Genomic DNA, 23,719 nt, shown 5'->3' with positions numbered 1-23,719 from the left:
GGGCCCACTGCTGTGGAACATCATGTATAACGATGTTCTTAATCTTCCCCTTCCAGAGGAAGCCACAGTGGTGGGCTACGCCGATGATATAGCGCTGGTTGTTGTCGCAAAGCATCTCGAAGATGCTGAGTTATACTCATGCGAAGCGATCAGTGCGGTTAAGAGTTGGCTAGAAGGTTCTGGTCTAACACTTGCGGAGGAAAAAACGGAAGCGGTCCTCTTCACCAAGCGTCGTAAAAGAAATTTTGCCCGTATTCAAATTGGGAATCATATCATCACTTCTAAGCCTGCGATAAAATACTTGGGAGTGATGATAGATGGGAAGCTTAGCTATAAGCCACACGTGCATTATGTCTACGACAAAGCATCCGACCGTGGGAGGGCCCCGGCATGCTTCCAGGTTGCTTATAGCTAAGGTAGTGAGTTCGATCCTGCTTTATGCAGCTCCAGTTTGGGGAAAGGCATTGCAGGTTACATCTAACGCTAACAAACTGAGTTCAGTCTACAGAAGAACAGCCCTAAGGGTGTGCTCGGAATTCAGGACTGTCTCAGATGATGCAGCATTCGTCGTCTCTGGAATGATGCCCATTGATATCCTGGCAGATGAGATGACGAATATATATAGTGCGAAGTCTATCTCTCCTTTATCGTAGACGAAGAACGCCGAAAGGGAGAGATCTCTAAATAGATGGCAAGAGCGTTGGGAACGCTCGGGAAAGGGTCGGTGGACACACAGGCTCATCCCTGCCATCAAGGAGTGGTTAGAGAGACGGCATGGTGAGATTAATTATAATCTTACTCAGTTTCTCACGGGGCATGGAGGATATCGCCAGTACCTGTTCAGGTTTAAACTAGATACCTCACCCGATTGTCCAAACTGCGATGGAGTCCCAGAGGACTCAGAGCACGTATTCTTCCACTGTCCAAGGTTTGTGGAGGAAAGGAAGAACCTAGAGGAGACTCTAGGAGAGGTGCTCGTACCAGAGAGTCTGGTGCGAAGAATGCTAGCATGTCAGGAAGACTGGGATGCGATCAACTCCATGGTCGTAACTATCCATAGCAAACTGCGAAAGGCAGAGGAGACCAGAAAAGTGCGGTTACGTACGCCGCGTAGAGACGAAAGGGGACCAAGCTAAAATCAGCTGACTCCGTCCCGTGATGTAATACCGTACGGTGGTTCCACGGGGCTTGGGGGGAGTCGGGGGTGGTTTTAGTGGGTAAGAATCCCACACGCTGGCGTGTCCAGGTCAGTGTCTTTTGAAGATTTCCACCTCCTCAAAAAAAAAAAGAAAAAAAAAGACAGACCGGCAGACAGACAGACATTAAACCGATTTTAATAAGGTTTTGTTTTACACAAAACCTTAAAAATGGTTGTAGGTCCCCAGCGGAGGACTTATTCAGCGCATAAAGCGAAAAAAAATATTCACCCATCGGAAGGTTAAACCATTAAAATATCGAAAAATGTCTCTTATTATCTTCGTCTTATTTTGAGCTATTTTATCAAGATCCGCCATAAAATAGTTGCGCCGCGGCAACCGCAATCCTACCGTCTTCAATTGCCCTTACATAGTACATAATTTGGTTTTTTTCATCTCCGAATATGCAAATGATTTTTCTCGACATTTCCACTATTTCGACAACACTATCGCCTCCACTTTGCGTGTTCGCATCTATTTGTATTTTGGCTGTAACCTGCTCTGCCAACACGCGAAGTGGTTGTAGAGCTGAAATAGGTTAAAACGATGAAGCGCTGTCGTAGTCGGGGTGTTTGTAACCAAAATCCAAAAGTAGAACTCTGGCCCGCAAGTTCTCCTCCAACACGCGGCGCAAGGGTATATGGCGCACAGTACATATTTATGTATGTACATACGGAACGAACGTAAAGATGCATCCATAAACACGTACAAAGATATATTCGTGGAGCGACGGAAAGGGGCAGGTAGGGCAAGAAAACAGGTCACACTTCTTTCACTAACCCTAGGCCCGTGCGTACGACCATTGAGGGATGCCGGTCCCATTCCCACCTTCCCCAACAAGCGGTCGCAGCTGATAGTGCGTTCAGTTTTCCTTCCTCAGATATTTCCAGGTGTTCAAAGCGCGGCACTGCCGGCATCGCTGTGCCCTTCCGCTACGAGATGAATCTTCTTCGGTGGAATGTAGTGAACTCGTGATAGTAAAGCAAGAGTTTTCCCACCGCGCACCTTAAGTCAACAAAAAACTGTTATTGTGTCTGCAAATGCGATGCACGAGAAGTAGATTTCGGTTGCATGCGGGGCGAACTCGCCCAGAAACTACGGCCGGCTCGGCTGTTACGCACGGCGTTGCGTGCGTTCGAATCTAATTCCAATTGGATTGTTGCTGGCACTTGCTTGCTTGGCTATTGGACTGTTTGCAATTGCTGAGAACTTGTGCGCTGCCGCCGCGACCTCGAAAGAAACATCCACGCGGGACACCCGTCCCACCCGCCCAGCTAACGCACTCGACTATTCGAGAAGCGCCTCGGATGCGGCCGAGTCTTCGCTTGCGGCTTCGATATAAACAAACGGTGCGCTAGGCCGACGAGACACGAGTCGGGCGCGACCGGGCGAGGGTGAGAATCTCGGGCAGAACGACCTTGCGGTGCCCTTGGTTTGACACTTACATATCGCGAAAGGAACAGTAAGCCCGCAAGATTCTTCTGGGACGACAGTTCTTGTGACTTGTGCTCGCGGCTGAGTCTTGGGCGAAACACCATCGCCGTCGCAACTAGTCCGCCTGGCGTAAAAGCGTTTTCAAGTTCGGACGAGGGAGATTCCTTCCAGTCCACAACGGGCCGCAGTGGTGAGAAAGTGCGCGTGAATGGTCCCTTCGCGACTTGCACGGATCCTGGCCATAAACAAAACTTTCATTTTGTTACATAAATTTATCGAGAAGTTCTATTACGAGTTTTTCGTGGTCGTCTATTAATAAAATCCCTGAAGTGTTTGATTCCGTTGACGCTGGCGGCACCCGGCGCTGAATCAAATAATTGTGCTCTGGTATCCACCCGCGTCGAATGTTGACAAAGGTTGCAGTTCGAAAGCCCTTTTAAGGATGTTGCAGTGAGAAAGATGTGCGATAGCGCGACAGTGCTAAAAATCAAAGTTCATGTTTGTGCCGATTCGTAAACTGCGAGGTCAGCAGACACATCAGCATCCTAAAGTGAAACGTTTGGCTGCACGGGCCAAGGATACACAACGGCGTCATCGATTCACCCAGTGTGTTGTCGAGAAAGCAAAAGTAAGCCAAAAAAATTGATTAAAAGTTTAGTGGGCGCTATCACCTCCTCTGCATATTCTAATGATGCTCCTTCCCCGGGAGGCTTGGACGAGTACAGTTGGGATTAACCGAAAATCCTAGAATGAAGTCGCATTGAAACAAATTTGACCCCTGGCATGGAAGGGGGATGACCTTGATTTTTCGCTAAATACATAATTCAATATCGTTACGTACGGACGTTGCTCCGGCGTGGGGTATTCTCAGCGTATTCGGTTTGGAAGAAGTGTGAAAGGCACCTTCGTTGTCAACTGGTGAATTGCGTAATACAGTAATATTAGCGGAACGAGAAAACGGGAAGTTCAGAAGACCGAGCCTTACGAATGCCATTTTCTATAAAACTTGTACGGTCGGTCAAAGCCTTCTTCCTTGCACCAGAAATTCCGTAACTTCTGACATTTCCAAAAAAATACTCATTCGTACACTATCCTAGAATGGCGACAAGAATGGGTTCCTTCAACTGGCGTGTGATGCGCAAAATGCGGGGCTCGTTCACTTTTCCAATTCTAGAAAGTCATTTCTGTTGTGATCAATCGAGCTTGCCGCAGAGTTGATATTCTTATCGAATAAGGTGATATATAAATATTTGGTAGGGAATGCTGGTGTAGTATCGGAAAGATATGATAACACGATTACTCACATAATGCGTTCCTCCGAGACTCGAAAAGAATACGCACGTGGCATACTCAAATATGCTTTAATCTTTTATCCAAATTGATTAAGTCTTGTCCGTGACGCAAACCAATATTACCTAATTTTTCAGTCATACTTTCCACAAATTGTCTCCTGCCAGGTGGAGAGATGAAATGGAAAGTGATGCAATTTTTCCAATTTGTTTTCCTTCCCATCATCGCTATTGACAATTGAGCTTGACCAGCGATACCCACACTGATTCTGCAAATTAAATCAATAAATTACAGGTTTTCATTATGCTGCATTAATTGAAAAAACTTGCTTGAATGTTTCTCCTTATGCGAAGTTCATATGGTATTCTATATGCCTGATTTCATCCTTCCTTTTCAAGGTTCCCCGGCTTCTTCCAACACCTTTTTCCAGAAATTAGTGAACATTTCTGTTATCCTTTTTCTACCACGCGTGGAAACATAATTCAAGATTGAACAACACAATGGGCACCTGGGAAGGAGGAAAGTGTTATTAGTGAGATGTAGGACAATCGTTAACCTTCAAAATGGGCTAAATTCTATTGGACATGGAACCACATAATGTCCTGATAGTCTCCAATGAAGTCATGCATCATCTATCAATTAATAGCTCTCACCTAGAGATGGGGTAGCGTGATTTTTGTCTGGGTCGATTTTTCTAAGGCATTTGGATGTTATGGTTGCAGTTATTGAGGTGTTTATTATGATGGGCTTTCCTTTTAAGGTATTTTAAAAATATGACTGTTTTCAACGGAATGTTTAGTTAAACAGTATGGGCAAACTGGTTCCTTTCATATCCTTATTTTTGAATTGGTAATATTTTTCCGATTGCTGCGAGGATGATGGGAATGTTGAACTCGAATAAATTATGATGTCCTGATTGGATTTTATCGAATCCATGTCTGACTGATAAGTGAAATGCAGGGTCATAGATCTTCTTAACAAGTTACCGAAATCTCTACTGCTGGTTTCCCTATAAAACAAGAAAATGGTTCTCTGATTCATCACCGTCACCAACGGCGTAACAACGGGTATCTAGTGTAGGCCTGCCTTAATAAGGAACTCCAGATATCCCGGTTTTGCGCCGAGGTCCACCAATTCGATATCCCTAAAAGCTGTGTGGCGTCCTAACCTACGCCATCGCTCCATCTCAGGCAGGGTCTGCCTCGTCTTCTTTTTCTACCATAGATATTGCCCTTATAGACTTTCCGGGTGAGATCATCCTCATCCATACGGATTAAGTGACTCGCCCACCGTAACCTATTGAGCCGGATTTTATCCACAACCTGACGGTCATGATATCGCTCATAGATTTCGTCGTTATGTAGGTTACGGAATCGTCCATCCTCATGTAGGGGGCCAAAAATTCTTCGGAGGATTCTTCTCTCGAACGCGGCCAAGAGTTCGCAATTCTTGTTGCTAAGAACCCAAGTCTCCGAGAAATACATAAGGACTGGCAAATCATAGTCTTGTACAGTATAACTTTGACCCTATGGTGAAACGTTTCGAGCGAAACATTTTTTGTTAGCTGAAATAGGCTCTGTTGGCTGCCAACAACCGTGTGCGGATTTCATCGTCATAACTGTCACAACCGATGATTTTCGACCCTAGATACATAGGAGAAATTTTCAACGGTCTCAAAGTTGAAGTCCCCTATCTTTATTTTTCCCGTTTGAACAGTGCGGTTTGATGTTGTTGGTTGGTTGATTTTCGGTGCTGACGTTGCCATCATATATTTTGTCTTCCCTTCATTGATGTGCAGCCCAAGATCTCGCACCTATTCCCGCCTGCTCGGTCTGGATGAAGGCAGTTTGTACGTCTCGGGTCGTTCTTCCCATGATGTCGATATCGTCAGCATAAGCCAATAGTTGGGTGGACTTAGAGAGGATTGTACCCCTCGCAATGATGTTCTGGACGCATGGGGCTATCTTATGGATGGTACTCAGCAACGTGATACCTTTGTAATTGCTGCACTATGTGATATCTCCCTTTTTATGTATGAGACAGATAATGCCTCTTTGTCAGTCGTCAGGCATTGATTCGTTGTCCCATACCTTCAGCACAAGTTGATGAACCACTTGGTGTAATTGGTAGCCTCCTCGCTAATTCGGCTGTAATCCTATCGGCTTCTGGCGATTTATGATTTTTAAGCCGTCAATTTCAGTTGGCGGGACCTCCAACTCGTCGAGGTTCTGGTCGTTCAGTAGTTCATCAAAGTACTCAACCCATCGCTCTAATATGCCTATTCTGTCAGAAATCATATTTCCCTCTTTGTCTCGGCAGGGTGAACATCGAGGTGTACAAGGCTTCATCCTGCTGATTTGTTGGTAAAACTTGCGTGTCTGGTGTGGTTGCTCCCTGTACTTCTCGAGTTCATAGAACTGTTGGTGCTCCCAGGATTCCTTTTCCGTCTGTGAAGTCGCTTCTCCGCTCGACGGAGTTCGGGATAAGTCTGCGCGCGTGCCCGCGTTCTTTGAGAATGCAGCATTCTTCCTTTCCGTTCCTAGCTTACATTCATCGTTAAACCGACACTTTTTTGTGCGGCTGGGGCCAAGTATGTTTGTGGCCGTATTTATGATAACGTTCTTCAGGTGATTTCGAAGATCATTTGTTGATGCTTCATCTCCAGGATCTCTGTTGACTGCGGTTATTTCGGCATCTATTTCCCTCTTATAGGTGTTGCGGAGGACTGTGTTGTGAATGGTTTCAGTGTTAACTCTCACCTGATTGTCAGAGGGGATTCTGGGTGGTGTTGTTATTCCAGCTCGGAGCACCATGCCAACGAGATAATGATCCGAGTCTATATTGGCGGCGTTCGATAAACACGTGGTTTGTGACCGCTTTCCGCGAAAAGCAGGTACTTCCAACAACCATTTCGTGTTACACTGCTAATTGAATAATTTGCAGTCTATTATCATTTGTATTTTGATGCAAGCTATGGAAGTCAACCTATCCGCTTAATACGGGCTCCGTCCGTACTTGGCTGTTAAAATCCCCAAGTATGATTTTTATATCATATCTGGGACAAGCTTCGAGAGTTCGTTCTACTGAGAAATAGCGCGTAATTACACTCAGATGATCGCTTGTGTTTTTGACTCATTTAGTTTAATACCCCAAGTCTGGTAGTTTATGCAGAAATCTGACAAACCGAAGTTCTGGCAGTTATGGCGCTACACCGCTTATTCTTTGAAGTATACTTATATCTTACCTTAAAGGCTTCACTGAATTCTTAAGAGAGCTCAAAAGTTACGACGAATAGTCCCCAGTGCGATCTCATCGGCAGCGCCAGATTCTCAATGTGAAGTGCCTTGTCGAAGTTAGAAGCACTGCCCGGTGAACTCGCACATTATGTCAGCAGGATCTGCCCCTCTGTATAGACCTCGTATAATTAATAACAATGTCTTCAAAGCCAGGAGTACTGGTTGTGGCATGTAGCTCTTTCTAATGAAACCGAAGATCACAGCATAATCCCCACTATCTGAAAATGAAGCTGCTGTCAGCTCTTGTATTCCTTAAGGTCACTTTTGATTGTCCTTTTTCAGTAACTTTAGAAACTGTGGTACATTGTTGTTGTACCCATTTATCGGGGGAATTTTGAAGATTAGGTTTTTGGAAGTGCGTTTGCCGGAGAGGCACTGACTTTAACCTTCGATTTATTACTTTTTTTTGCTTTCCATTACACGAAGACGTCACTTTCCTGTTGGGCCATAACGGCCATCTGCTGCTGCAGTTCCACAATCAACTTGATAAAGATAGCTGAGGCTCTTAAGATATCAAAGGAACGTATTGGACATATCATGCATGAATGTTTGGGTATACGAAAGCTCACAATCGACCACAGACAACAACGAATTGACGAAAGAAAGAAATCCGAATTTATGCGTCGATATGTGACAATGTAGGAAACATGGCTTCATTATTTCACACCAAAATCAAAAGAAATGTCATCTGAGTGGACTGCACGTGGTGACCTGTCTGTTAACCGTGCGAAGACGCAATAGTCAACTGGCAAGGCTTTAGCATCAGTATTTTGGCATGCGCATGGTATAATATTCATCGATTATGTTCAGAAGGGAAAAACCAGCAACAGCGACTATCACAGAGCGTTATTGGAGCGTTTAATGGATGAAGTCGCGGAAAGACGACCCCATTTGAAGAAGAAGGAAGTGCTGTTTCATCAAGATAATGCACCGTGTGACAAATCAATAGAAACGATGGCAAAATTGCATAAATTGGGTTTCGAATTGCTTTCGCATCCATCGTATTCTCCATATTCAGCGATTTTTCTTGTTCTCAGACCTCAAGAGAATGCTTGCTGAAAAAAAAATTAGCGCCGATGAAGAGGTAATCACCATCTCCATTCAGCAATCAAATAGGAGATCCCAAGTGTGGCCAAGTGCTTTAAAGAATTCCAAAAATTCGCCTGAGCTGATGCTGAAGAGAATTTAAAAGGACCAAGCTGTTATGCGTTGTAACTTCGGCAAAGCCTAGGAATCGAAGAATAGAAGTAGACTTCGGGCTCTGGGAAGGGCATGTTGAAAATGTGTGGTATAAGACGCAGAACGGCAGGTGATGTCGTCATAGGCGGAGCAGTCCATCAAACTCGAGGAAATTTTAAAAAATGTGCATCCAGATAGGATCTACGCAGAACGAGTGAATTTACGTTGCACATTTTCAAAGGCAAGACAATCCCAATTACGGAAAGGTGACCAGATCACGGAGCTGTACTCGAGGGTACTCCTCACGAGGGAATTGAAGAGAGATAAGGAGGGTTGGATGGAGTGAAAATCAGAGGAGGAGCGAAGGATAAAACTTGACAATTTTGCTGCTGGATTGGTGACTTCGAGGATATGGGTGTCGAAGCGGAGCTTATTGTCGAAAGTGACTTCGAAGTCGTGAGTGGAATTTAAGTATGATAAGGAATGTCCATTAGGAGAGTAGGAGAAGGAAGTGGGTGAGGAGTTATGCGAGTAGCACATAGAGGGACACCTTCTGACTTTTAGCGCTAAAACATTAGCAGAGTACCAAAGAACCAGAGTGTCTAGGATATATTGAAGGGAGACACAGTCCATAGGTGAGGATATAGCGATATAGCGGAAAACAGCTTAAGGTTGTCGGCATAGAGCAAACAGGGACAAATAAGGAGGGGAAAGGTCGTTGATAAAAAATAAAAATTATAAAGGACCCAAAATAAAATAGATCCCTGTGGCTCGCCAGAGATGGGGAGAAGGAGCGGGATGTGTAGCCCTCAAAAGAAACGCGGCAGGATCGGTTGGAAAAGGAAGAGGCAAGTCATAAAATAAACAGCTTGGAAACGCTTAGAGACGAGAGTTTGAATAGTAGTATTTTGTGAATTACAGTGTCGAACGCTTTAGCAAAGTCAGTATAAATGATATGCACTTCTTGCCATGAATTTAGACATTTAGCGACAAAGCTGGTAAAGTCAAGCAAGTTGGAGGCAGTGGACTTACGCTTAACAAAGCCGTTTTGCTATTTCACAATGTGGTGGCTAAAGTGGGTGGACAACCATTCGATAACATATCTTTTCACAATTTTGGAACAGGGGGAGATGATGGAAATGGGACGGTAATTCTCTTTTGTGAATGAGGATTATGAGAGCCTCTTTCCACAAGCCGCGCAAATCGAGGTTTTTTGTTGAAAATAAGGGATAGAGGAAGGGAGATGGACTGACCAGTTTTAAGCAAAAAGAAGTTTGGAAGACCATCGTAGTTAAGTCCGACATTGGCATCAAGTTTGCCAATGAGGTACTCAACAAGGAGTGGGGTAAGAAGGGGAATGGCAGGCGATCCGGGGCAAGCTGCATCCACTAGCGGGAGAGAAGAGGAGGAAGTAGAGGGAACCTAGACGGAGGTGAAGTTAGCTGTGTAGGCAGAGAGTTTAATGGACGGAGAGGGCTGCTGGGCAGGACAGCGGGAGTAGTGAATGTGGGACCAGAAAGGTTTGAGGTTTCCGCATTTTAGTGAGTCTTCAGCATTGGTCAAATATTCGTTTCTGGACTTACGCATTAAGGCTTTGACCGTTTCTAGAAAGGTTAAACTGGGAGGCGGCATAGGTGTAGGTGAAAGTGGATAAATGAAGGGAAACGTGGAGTGGAAGGGAAGCAATGCTAGGAGAGCATAAGAAGATTAAAGTTGCCACAGAGGATGAAAGGAAATGAGGCGAAGCAAACGATTAGGATTTCTGATAATCTGTCGAAGAAATCCTCGAACAGAGAAGGGGGGCTGAACTTGCTTCTGACTCGTCTCCATTACTTTGAGACGTTTTGGAATGGGTTGGTGAGGTAATCCCAAAAATCGTGTCAATTCTTCTTACTTTTGATATGAATCTTGATGAACAATTTATTTCGACCACTTCTAAACGCTAAAGCCATCTGTTGGTAAACCACGGGCGCAAAATTGTACCCCTAGTACATCTTTGCTGTTTAAAAGGTTTCTACGTAACCTTTTAACCTTATTTCGTTTAGTTAGTTATCATATTTAATCATGAAGTAGTGCAGTTTATACATGAGTGCCAAATAATCCTTATTGCTTTCATCTGAACATTTTATTGACATTTATTGTTGCCCGGATTACGGTAGTCAGCTAACCTTTGTACGTTATGAATGGCATAGAGGCATTTTCCGTAAAATAATTTTCGGTTATAGAATATCCTACGGTTCTGTTAATATCGTTAATTTTCGATAACGTCCGTCAATATGTCATTGTAGTCTTTGGCCTAACCGCAGGGGAACTACCTCTTGTGTCATTAATTGTATTGGACCTCCAGTCTGCCAATAATTTTTTTTTCTGGCATTATTTCAAATCCAAGACAGTATGCGATTAACATTCAAGCCAACATTTTTTTCCAATTCATTGTGGTCTAATGTTCGACAATCCCATGGTCAAATAATGTATAGATAAATATGTCCGCTGCGGTACTCGGTTTGGTAGTTAAGGCACTGCTCCTTATTTTAGAGCAATACTAAAATTAATATAAATAGACAGAGTGGTCGGCTCTTGACTATTAAATGAAGGAACTAATACAATGCGGTGATTACATCTGGCTTGCAAGGGATATGCTCCTAGAATATCCTCATTAATAGCAATTATTCGCTCGTCACCACCTACACACCTATGCACATATTTAACAAAATACTTTTATTTTCTGATTGCTACTGATGCTCTGAAAATAATCAAGAATCCGGTCAACGTTCGTCCTTGATCGTGAAAATAGAAATATTAGAGTAAGTTCATAGAATTTTGATAAAAGTCTAGCCCCTGAGCAACTCCAAGTACGGAATTCAGGGCAATGAATGGCTCTTATCAGAGCGTCTAATCGCATTCAGCTTAATATATATTTATTTTGCCATTTAGAAAACACATGTTGTCATTTAGAACCAGCAAATTGAGTACGTTCCACCGTTGAATACAAAATACGAGAAAATTAACTTTTGCCTGTGAAAGTGGACATGGCGTGAACGTGAACGTTGCCACATACGCTTCGATCAGAATTTCTCCCGATTCCCAATCTATTTTAGATGTTATTGCACAAACACGCGCAATGAAGTGTATTTTGCATACTGCGAATCTGAAAGATTCATTTATATTTTTAGTGCCATCAATTAGGTTGAAAATGTGAGAGATTTTGTGGCCAGCATTGAAAGAAGGATCCGAATTGATGAATTTGATTAGAAGAAAATTTTCAATATTTTCTTGGATTATGCTTAGTCATCTGCCTGGAAGATTCTAAACTGCCCCACATAATGAAAACAATAAAATCTTGAGTAAATTTCCATGAAAAGAACCAATCAAATATCGGCCAATATATGTATATCAGAAAGTAATCAGCACAAATATTTAACAAAAATATTGAAGGCCATACTGCAATCCGAAGATTCATGCTGGAAGTGAGATTTTGGGGTCTCGACTGCTTTGGAATATGAAAACATCTTTATATTTGAGCGTTTTTATTACTCTATTGCCTCCTTTTGGGCAACCTCTCCCCAGAAAAAAAAAGAAATTCGTGCATTGTGTTCTGTACGCCATGCGCAACCAATTTTGATAAGGGAGACAACAAATAAATCAATTGAGTCTTGTTAAGATTATTTTTGGTGAATTCTGATGCTTGCGTATTTACTTGTACGAATTTATTTATATTTATGACTACTCTAGACTCGGTTTCCGACACACGCTCATGAATTCGATAGCGATTCCTTAGGCACAGAAATTATTCGCAATTAAGACTGAAAATCTCGACCCATATCTGAGAGTTTAAGAATTTCAAAACAATAATTAATCCGCAAAGAGGCTATCGATTAACCTTAAGCCGGACTGATGCAGAGGAATATAAATCGGAACATTAGGAAGATGAAACGGATGTATTTCAGAAGGACAAACTAACGAAAGAAAGACCAATCAATCTTTACCGGATACGTGCGTCCGTAGTCGATCCCCTAATAATCTAATCTTATCGCAGGTATTATACCGAATCCTTGTAGAATTAGTCACAAATGAAATAAGACACCAATAAGTAAACAAAATGTTATTTTTGTTGGTTTTGGGGTCTTTGACGGCATCTCGATGGACTGCAAGGTTCACGAAGGCCTCTGCCATGAGGACAAAATGGCACGCAATGCCAATAATTCCAGCGATAACAATATAATTACATATTTTTTTTTTGAATTTTTTCGCTCACTTTAGCTTGATTTCGAGTATTTTACTCATGTGTGGTTCTGGCATGTGCTGCATGATGAGTTTTAATTAAAATAAAGTCGTTACGTTTCGAGTTTGTTATGATTAGATATCACTTTTCGCTTTTTAAAAAAAGTTTGCCAACTCTACTAAGTTCAATTGTTTCATGTTTTTGAAGAAAGAATAAAAAAATCAATAAGGCATCTGCATTTTCTAAACAAGTTGGAAACCGAAAAATCGGCGCTTCAGGTGTGAATGATTTTGCTTATTTCTTAGGAATAGTTGATGGGTGTTGACGGTTCCACCTCGTAATACAGAGGTGGCACCCTAATTAGCATACCCTGGTACGTTCGCCTAAAGACGTACAAAACAGAATGATTACATATAGCAAATAATTATGGATTTTGTTGAAAATTTGCACATTTTTTTATGGATATTCTAGCTTTATTTTGGAAAATAAAATTGCTTTTAATTCAGGGAATATACATAATCATCAACGGCGCAACAACCGATATCCGGTCTAGGACTGCCTTAATAAGGAACTCCAGACATCTCGGTTTTACACCAAGGTCCACCAACTCGTTATCCCCAAAAACTGTCTGGCGTCCTGGTCTACACCATCGCTCCATCTTGGGCAGGGTCTGCCTCGTCTTCTTTCTCTACCATAGATATTGCCCTTATAGACTTTCCGGGACTGGGTCATCCTCATCCATACGGATTAAGTGACCCGCCCGCCGTAATCTATTGAGCCGGATTTTATCCACAACCTGACGGTCATGGTATCGCTCATAGATTTCGTCATTGTGTAGGCTACGGAATCGTCCATCCTCATGTAGGGGGCCAAAAATTCTTCGGAGGATTCTTCTCTCGAACGCGGCCAAGAGTTCGCAGTTTTTCTTGCTAAGAACCGAAGTCTCCGAGGAATACATGAGGACTGGCAAGATCATTGTTTTGTACAGTAAGAGCTTTGATCCTATGGTGAGACATTTCGAGCGGAATAGATTTTGTAAATTGAAATAGGTTCTGTTGGTTGCCAACAACCATGCGCGGATTTCATCATCGTAGCTGTTATCGGTTGTGATTTTCGGCCCTAGATAAGAGAAATTATCAACGGTCTCAAAGTTGTAGTGTCCTGTGGCGCAGCGGAATTAACAATATTCAAAATTTATTTCGAATGTTCTTAATTCGGTAGACAGTTGCCACCACCGGTCTTCTCTGTGGCGGAGTAGGCCGTGATTTTTAAAATAATAGTGGAAATTAAAAAAATGAATTGTGACGTTAAGAAAAGAGGTGAAAAAGTATTGAATTACGAATATAATTTTTAAAATGAAATAATTTTTAAATTAGTATAATGAAATAAAAATAAATACTACAAAGTAAATTATTTAATATTTAATTTAATGTAGTAAAATAAAAATAAATATAACAAGTGCTGAAGTGGAATAGGAGTCAGTTCAATGCATCAAAACAAACATTGATTTCGCGTTTTGTGCACACCTAGTGCAAATGTTGCATATTTGCAGAAAGACTCAAAAGTGGTGACCCCGAAGAACTCACCCGATTGGAACAAGGAAAACCTATGACCACGGCCCGAGCTGTCAAAGTGCCACCGGCGCACATTTTCGTTGCGCCTTCCTCGAATTCGAGGCGCTACTTAAGGGCCTTGCAGGCTAGTATGTCTGCATTTTTTGCGGAAGTCTACTACCTTCCCTTCCCCTTGTGCTTCAATCTTGTGTGTCATCAGCGGCGATGAGAACAAGAACTAGGTACGACTGTCCGGTCGTCGACATCATATAATTTCACAGCAAGTCGACTGCAGCCAGTTCGGCGAGACAAACTCAACAACCAGCTGACTTCGACGACGTCGCCGCAGGGAGCCAAAGCGGCCGTTAAGGATCAATCGCACATTTAGGAGCCACAATCTCAAGAAAGAAAAAGCTGCCATTGCAAGCCACCGAAGGAAAAATTTAAGTTTTGAGTATTATTTGAGTATTTATTTGTATTATACTAGTTATTAGTCTTACTTCATTTTTTTTTATACAAATAATTTTAAACCACCGCAAGACACACCATTGATATGCTTTTAGAAATTTATCGGTGGAGTTTCGCTCTTGTGGCGAGTTTCTTTTCATTTTGGCATTTGTTGGTGTCTTCGTTTCGATCATGCGGGCATTTGTGAGTGTGGCCTGCCGTGGTCAAAGTAGGGCCTTAGAGAATTTGATATCGCCGCAGCTTCGACAAAAACTCGCGTCGGAAAATCAGGTTTAGATATGTCGTTCGACAATAAAGACGCGGCAGGCCTATCGGACCCTCAGGTGACCGCCCTCGCTGTGCGCGCTCCTCTGTGGTTCGTCCATTTGGAAGCGCAGTTCCAGATGTCCTGAATAACGCTAGACGCGACCAAATTTAACCACGCGATTGTAGGTCCGGATGAGGAGTCCATCCTCTCGGTGGCCAACATAGTGAAATCGGCCTCCTACACACTGTTGAAGACCGAGTTGATCAAGCGCCTGTCGGTAAGTGAGTCAGTTAAGCTGGATCACTTGCTTGCAGGTTTGACGTGGGGCGATCGAACTTCCAGCCAATTGCTTTGCGAAATGAGGAAATTAGGTGGGAGCACGATCGACGACGACTTGTTGAAATCACTCTGGCTACGACGACTCCCGGAGAGCACCCAGGCGTTCTTCGCGTGCATCTCCGGGTCTTTGGAGGCGCTGGCAGGTGCGGCCGATGAGGTGCACCCGCGTCCAACAATAGCGAACTTGGCAAGCTGAAGCGCGAAATAGCCACGCTAGTGGCCAGTATGGCTGAAATGAGGGCGACGCTGGACGCTCAGTGTTGGGGCGCCAGGTCACGAGCTCGCTCGCGGTCTTCTGCTCGAAAAGGGCGATCGGGTAGCAGGTCGTCAGGACAACCTATGGGTTCAAGCATTTGTTGGTACCACAGCCGAATCTGCTGTGGTACCAAAAAGCCGCCAGATGTACAATCCCGTGTAAATTCGCGCCTACCTTAAAAAACTAGGTCCGTGGGGGGTCCTGGCCACGGCCACCCACAACGCAGCGCCACGTCACCTAACAATTTAAGATCCTCTCAGCAGGCGCAGTTATCTCGTAGATACTGGTGCGAAGGTTTCGGTTCTTCCCGTACCCCGGCACCATCGACTATTTCCTCAACCGTTGAAACTGGCGGCAGTAAATTCCTCCCGAATTAACACCTACGAGTATAGGCAAATGGACGTGAGTCTTGGCTTGCGTAGGACGTTTTCGTGGCGAATCATCCTGGCCGATGTCAGCTTCCCCATTTTAGGCGCAGACTTCTTGTGTCACTATAGGTTGTTGGTGGACTTGCAGAACAGGTCCTTTATAGACCCCACAACCAACCTTAATTCGTCAGGCCGAATCTCATCTTTTCCCAACAACAATCTTTCCGTACTTTTGGAGGACATTACTGACTCTCGTGTTCGGGCACTTCTCCAAAAATTCAGCAAGATTACTACCGAATGTAATCTCTCTAAACCAGCGAAGCTCAATATGCAGCACCACATTAACACTACTGGCTCCTCTATCTTCTCAAAGGTGCGTCCCCTACCAGCCCAGAAGCTGGCTATTGCACGGAAAGAATTCGAACAACTTATGCAACAGGGTATCTGCAGACCTTCGGACAGCTGTTGGTCTTCTCCACTCCATATGGTCCCTAAGCCAAATGGCGAATAGCGCCCCTGTGGGGATTGTAGAAGGCTAAACGCACATACTGTTCCTGACCGATATCCCACCGCGAGCGTAGAGTGTTCGCTTATGTTTTTAAAGCGAATAACAGCAGGTTTGCTTTTTTGGCTGACTAAGAAACCTACTCCGAGCACATGGTTTACTGGATGGCCACTATAATATATGGTGTAGCGACTCTTCTTCGGTCCCTGTCCAACGCATCTCCTGCAACAGGACATCGGCTAGCTGCTTGGCAGTTCCATCTCTGTACCAGGGAGCGAACGTTCCATTAGAAAATGAGCAAATCGTTATTCCGTTGTCGTTGCCGGGTTGGTCGTTGTGTAGTCAATCCAGTCCGAGGCTCCTGTCGTGGCTTCGTAACATGTTGCTTTCCGTGTAGGGTTGTCAGCGCTACCTAACCCCTAACCTGGGGGACCAGTTGGTACAGTTTATCCCGCGCGGGAGACTCGCCTTCATCCTTTTCCGTCTGCAGCCATCCATTAAGAAAGAGTTCCCAGCAGTCACCACGTGGAGGTGGAGATAGGGTTTGGTAGAAGAGCTGTTGGTGTTGGTTCGGCAGGCGTTTCCCAGGTTTTATGCTCCATCGTGGATACCAATCCACGTTTCGCCCTGGGACCTATACTACCCTTTGACCACCCATTTTTGATAATGCTAACACACAAAAATATCTGAAATTCTCTCAAGGCCAAAGTTGAATTAATGATGTTGCGGCTTGCTGGTGATGGTTCATCTGGCGGCCGGGTGAATTGCGAGCTCTTCCGCGTAACTGACAGGCCAAACTAAACGTAGATGCATGATGCTTCGAATGATGATTGCATGATGCGGTAACGGTAGATGAAGATTAAAGTATGGCAGGTTTTACTGTCGGATTTCCGCGAAAAAGATTTGAGCTGAGATAGTGTATCTGGAGAGAGATTTAAGTCAAAGGGTACCTCTCTTGCCTTTGTTGCGCCGGACTTGGAATTTTCTAGGCGGTAAAAATTGAAATTTTCATCCCAGACCCGTATAATTTTCACCCGTTCCCTGTTTTCCTTATAATTTTCAACCGGGTCCCCGTTTTTCCTTATAATTTTGACCCCGGACCCGGATTTTATCTTGACGGATTTTCAGTGCAAAAGGTCTTGCAAAGTGCTTTTTAGAAGGCTTATTGATGTAACCGAATTCTCTCTATGAAAATAGATGTATATTGTCCTTCACTCAGAGAAACTGTATGTTTAGATGTAATGGCTAGACCTATTATTCGAAACCACTGGCTAACGTCATCCGATGATTTATGGGCGGACAACTGTGAGAGTGTTTGTGAGGGAGAGAGTAGCATTAAATTAAGCGAATTCTCTTTATAATTAGAATTAAAATCTAATCCTGCTTGGAATTCGATTGATTTCAATTTATTAATTTTATGAACTTGGTTTCTTCCGCTCGTAAGTACAATACACTCATTGTTGTGGCAAAAAGTGTTTCGGGTTCTTTCAAATTGATGTCTTGAGAAATTTGCTTTTTAATCCGATAAACTCAAAATGCTCACTCATCGCTACTACCGATCGCGGGGAGGCGATATTCGCATCTCCGAGAAGACGAACGAAAATCTGCTACAATTTGATGACGATCAACATATAAACAATGTACAGCTCGTGGCAACTTAATTTAGATCTGCTCTAGAAATATCCGATCCGGAGATGCGCAACATCTCCTTCTTCATCAACGTCTGAGTTTTCTATGCGATTTTCACTCAAAACCTTTGGCACGTACAGCTTTGCCCATGGTCCATTCCAAAGCGAAATTAAAAAATAGAATCCAGATCTCTCTATATCTGAATTTCCATCATAAAATCGTCGATTTGAAAACTATAGAAATAGAAAGTCGTACGATTTTCTTGGCTAGCACCCCGTTTTCGAGAGCAAAGACAAAATCAAAGGCTTCGTAAAAAATTAGGTGGAAGAAAACAAAGCACAAAGCAAGGCTGCCTGGATTCACATTTTGATTTTTTTCCGCAATTGGGGTTGATAAATTCCAAATATTTATAAAGGAAATGGTCGATTTTCATCACGCTCGACCACCAGCATTGGGACGGTGCGTTCAAAATCGACAATGATAAATTTAACTTGCTGTAATTGAGAATAATTGGTAAATGGCATTACTTTCGATTCGGTAACGTCGTGGCACATTGTCCACTCCATTTGCAAAGACTAGAACAAGATTTCTTGGGAGCAGTGAACCGAATGTTGGATCGTACGAGCGGGAAACCACATTTGCTTCATAGGGTGTCGCTTACTCCACAGGGCTCTGTTTCACATATGTACGTCAAACAGCTCCCAGCTGCAATATAGATTACAACAAGCATATTACTATCCTGAGTACAGTTATTTGCATTGGCGACCACTGTTCTCAATTCGTAGCCATCCCCAGCACAAGCGAGTAATTTGTGAAGGTTATGAACTCACAATAAATCGGGGTACGTAATTTTAGCTGCTGTTGTAATCTGGCATGCTTACTAGAAACACTAGTTGCCTGGAAATCTCCAATTTCAAGTACGCGACACTGTGTCAAGCGGAACCACCACGCTACTATGTATTACCTATTGTCCAGTACTGACAACAGATGCAACGCAGAAATGGTTCCACGGGTCACAAGCTGAACTGGTGCACCAATATCTTCTCTACACAATTCGACATTGGCTCCGATAACCTTTCTGTTAATATCACTGATAACAGCAGATTATCAAGTCGATTATGGATTACATATGTGAACGCATACTTGACTAATCACTGCAATGCATTAAGTTAACAATCCGCGGAATTAAAGGTCGCCCACAATCATCACGTTTGCGGCTGTGTAAAAATCAAAAGTGAAAACTAGACGTGCATCTTGAAATATCTGCGGGAGCAATAGTTCGTTTATAGTAAATATTATTGTTTGCCGACATAGAGAGACTGATAAGCTGAATTTCTAGCAAACATGTTATTAAGTTTCGGTTACAAAACACCTAACGCGAGTTCGATTGAGGCGCTTATATGAATCAATGAATAGTGAACTTTTGGATGACTAGATATTTAGCTGAAGCGTATTTATAACCGCAAATATTTTGGAGGAAGGAACAGGGAAGAGTACAGTATAGAAGGGCCTAAATGAGGTCTATTTTCGGAAGAACATCAAGGTTAAAATTGGCAAATTAGGTATCTATTGTTTAAATAGAATTATTGGTCACATCTTTGACTTCAATTTAAAACAATTCGGGAACCTGCAAGCCGGACGCCTCAGGTATTTGTATTTCTTTTATAAAGGCATTTGAGTGTGCATTTGTCCCACTACTACGTAGCACGTAATATATCCATATATATCCCCCTCGGACACCACCTTGTCGTGGTGGGGGAGCCTGTAGTAGTTTACTACTACACTAAGGGTGTCCAAAAATATGAATATGGAAACGATGGATTTAAACTCTCCAAGTGGTAAGAAGTCACAGACTTCGAATCCACCCGCGACCATGAGCAATCATGTCGCGGCCGGGGCGCGGATTTTGGAGGCCTCACCACATTTATACTCGCCTACAGATCACTCTGTAGAAGGCATGCTTTCCGACTCAGTGGAAAGTTCGCACTTGGTGCCTACGGCGCAGTTAGCCAGAAAGGAAAGTACGGAAACTTTCAAATTGGGAGAAACTGGAAATCCGACTACGGCTGAATTCTGCCTGTCAGAACTCTCTCCTTCATCCTTACCAGGAAGAGCGGAAGAACAGGAAGCTGGTGACGTGGACGCTACTGGTTTAACGCCGGTGTGTGGAAATGGTTCCAAGCGGTCCGGACACCGTGAACCTGGAAAGGCCCGAAGCCGACGGCAGAAGAGAGCACTGCGAAGGAAGATGAAGCACCTTGGGAATGAGGACATAGACGTGGCTGTACCACTAGGCGTGGTAACGCCCAGAGAAATCGGACACAAGGAAGCGGAATCTCCGGCGGAAGGTGGGGATAAACTGGAAACCCCGGTAAGATCCACACTGGACGCACCAGACTCTTCTGCCAGCGGTAATGCGCGCAAGAAGCGTAAGACCAACACATCTGCTGTGGACAACGCTTTATTGTGCTCCGCACCAGGGCTTATATCCACGCGTCTCGCGGGGATTAGGACCGGTGTGCCCCCCGTATGGGGGCTCGCACTGGGGAAGGGATTACAGAGTGAATCCTACCTGCTAGTAACTTCTCCTACACCTTCCAAGGAACAGGCGGAAGGAAGGGAAGCCAGAGACGTGAACGGAACTGACTTGATGCCAGTTCGAGTGATCGAATCTATGCAACCCGGACACCGCAAACCAATTAAGGTGCTAAGTGGAGAACAGACGAATGCTCTGCGGGATGAGATGAGATCTTTCGTGGATGAGAACATGGGAATTGCGGTACTTCCAAGTACGGCTTTTCTCAGAGAAATTAATCACGAGGGGATCGAATCTCTGGCGGTGCGGTGTGGGGGAAACCCCGTCATACGCGGACTGCCGCATACGCTTCTAACTGTTTTCCATAAGACAATAGACTAAGTTTATGTCGAAAAACATAAAGATTGGTCAAATCAACCTGCAGCATGCCAAAGCTCCCTTCTACCTGTTGGCAGCGAGAATGACAAAGCTGCAGGATTTCCCCTATATCTTTCTGGTGCAAGAACCGTGGGTTCGATTTAACAGAATCTGTGGCATTGGATCAGTAAAGGGGGCTAGAATCTTCTACGACGAAAGATCCATAAGACCGAGAGCTTGCGTTCTGATGTCAAGACGGTTAGAGGCAACTATGCTGAGACAATATTGTTCCCAGGACTTAGCTGCGGTCATCATACAATACCAAATAAATGGCAAGAGGAAAAACATCATAGTTGCCTCCGCTTATTTACCCTATGATTCTTTGTATCCTCCACCGACGCAAGAACTTAGGGATCTGGTGGCGTATGCAGAATCAAGTGGTCTTGAACTCTTAATAGGTTGCGATGTGAATGCTCAACATATTTGTTGGGGCAGTACCAAATGCAATTCAAGAGGTGAGAAGCTATTTGATTTCATCACTTCAGCTGGTCTTATGACTGCAAATGTAGGGTGCGCCCCTACGTTCGTGGGACCGAGAAGAAGCGAAATAATTGACCTAACACTCTGTACCCCAAAATTGTTAGAGTTGATTACACACTGGCGAGTGCTAGACGAGGTCTCACTGTCAGATCACCGATATCTAGAATTCAATCTGACTATTGCGGGCGAACAGTCTGCAGTACAAAGACGGAACCCTAGGAAAACGGATTGGGCAAACTTCAATGAACTTCTTGGCAATAAAGTACAGTTCCCTAGGCGACTAAGGACTCCTTTGGTGCTGGAAGATGAATTGAAAACTCTGAACGGCACACTTTTAGAGTGCTATGAAGAGGCTTGTCCTATTTCCCGAGGCCAAAGCGGTAAAACGGTTCCTTGGTGGAACCTAGAACTGCAAAAACTCAGGAAATCAACCAGGCGACTTCTAAATCGTGCTTGCAAAAGTAACAAGGACGAAGAATGGTTAAATTTCAGGAACTCACAACGTGAATATAAGAGGCTCGTGAGGTGCTCGAAACGAGACTCCTTTAGAACGTACTGTGAGGAACTGGAAGGCGAAAGGGAGATTTCAAGGCTGTGCAGAGTCCTCAAAAGGGATGAGTCGGCCAAGTTGGATTCTCTTAGAAAACCCGACGGTACTTTCACGAGCTCCAGACTGGACTCAGTACAGACCCTCCTGGAAGTACACCACCCGGGAGAACGGGTGAGAGAAGTTGTAGGGGGAGAGTTGACAGTTCTTGCAACCCCTTCAACACGCAAGTGTTACAAGGGGAACTGGAACACTGCGAAAGCGGTTGTTACCCATGAAAAGGTGAGAGCTGCCATACTGTCCTTTGAACATTTCAAAGCACCTGGCATGGATGGCATGTATCCGGCAATGCTAAAGGAGGGTATGGAGCATTTAGAGCGACCTCTAAGAAATATTTTTCGAGGATGTCTTGCTCTGGGCTACGTGCATTCTTCTTGGCAACAGGTTAAGGTAGTTTTCATATCGAAACCTGGGAAAGATGACTATTCTAATCCAAAGAACTTCAGACAGATCAGCTTGACTTCATTCTTGCTGAAAGGTTTGGAGAGACTGGTGGAGCGTCATATTCGTGGAAACGCACTTAGGTCACACCCGCTTAGTGAAAACCAACATGCTTACTAACGTGGAAAGTCCTGTAAGTCTGCTCTTCATTCTTTGGCCACAAAGATAGAGGATGCAACTTTGAATGGTGAGTACGCGATGGGGGTGTTCGTGGACATTGAAGGGGCTTTTGACTGTGCGCCTTTTCAAAAACTTTGTGATGCCGCCAGAGCGCATGGTGTTGATGATGCTTTAATTAAGTGAATCCATGCTATGCTAACGCAAAGATTGCTGTGCGCTGAGGTAGGGGTCGATCGCTACCTGACTACGGAAGCAACGAAGGGCTGCCACCAAGGAGGTGTGCTTTCGCCGCTTCTGTGGAGTATGCTGATCGACTCACTGCTATGCGAACTGCAAAATTTGCCAATACACGCTCAAGCTTATGCTGATGACGTGGCTGTACTTGCTGTTGAGCAATCTTGGAACGGTGTGTAGGAATATACAGCGTGCCGTTGATTTGATAGACAGCTGGTGCCTTAGACATGGTTTGTCAGTTAATCCAAATAAAACCATAATGGTTTTATTCACAAAAAGGAGAAAACTGGATGGACTTTGTCTCCCTGAGATGAGGGGTACTACCCTTCAACTCTCCGAAGAAGTGAAATATCTGGGGGTCACTCTAGATAAAAAACTTCTTTGGAACAAACATGTAGAGGTAAAGATGAAACGAGTTCTCACAGCTTATGGGCTGTGCAGAGGGACCTTTGCGTCGACATGGGGACTCAGGCCTCATGTGGTAATGTGGATATACGTTGCCATCATTAGATCGATGTTCGTATATGCATCCGTAGTGTGGTGGGTTAAGGTGAGACAAAAAGGTTTTCACCGTAAACTAGCCGCACTGCAAAGAACTGTTTGTCTGAGTATCACTGGTGCCATGAGCACGACATCCGGCGCAGCTCTGAATGCACTACTCAATTTGCAGCCCCTGGATATATTTATTCAAAGCACTGCAATGAGAGCAGCTCATAGGCTAATTCGATTAGATCTATGGGAAAACAACGGATGTGGGGGGCACAGAGCATTGGAAGAGTTACTGGGAGGACTGAATCCAGTTCTTACAATGCCTTCCGATTCTCGGGTCCCCATACATCTGTTTGGTAGAAGATATGTAGTTACCCTGAAGCGTAGAGAGGACTGGGAAGACCCAGAGGAAT

At 44.1% G+C, this 23,719-nt stretch overlaps 1 protein-coding gene across 1 annotated transcript in view; it reads left to right on the top strand.

Annotated features, from left to right (window-relative positions):
- The first annotated feature begins 2,573 nt into the window (after positions 1 to 2,573).
- The window catches only part of LOC119648210 (glycogen-binding subunit 76A), a 72,335-nt gene continuing 51,189 nt past the window's right edge, over positions 2,574 to 23,719 (top strand). Inside the window, exon 1 of the mRNA XM_038049816.1 lies at positions 2,574 to 3,258. The gene's annotated coding sequence lies outside the window, so the exon portion shown is untranslated. The remainder of the gene's footprint in view (positions 3,259 to 23,719) is intronic.

The sequence above is a fragment of the Hermetia illucens genome, chromosome 2 (genome assembly GCF_905115235.1).
Source record: "Hermetia illucens chromosome 2, iHerIll2.2.curated.20191125, whole genome shotgun sequence".
Lineage (NCBI taxonomy): Eukaryota > Metazoa > Arthropoda > Insecta > Diptera > Stratiomyidae > Hermetia > Hermetia illucens.
This window is presented reverse-complemented; position numbering and strand designations above follow the sequence as displayed.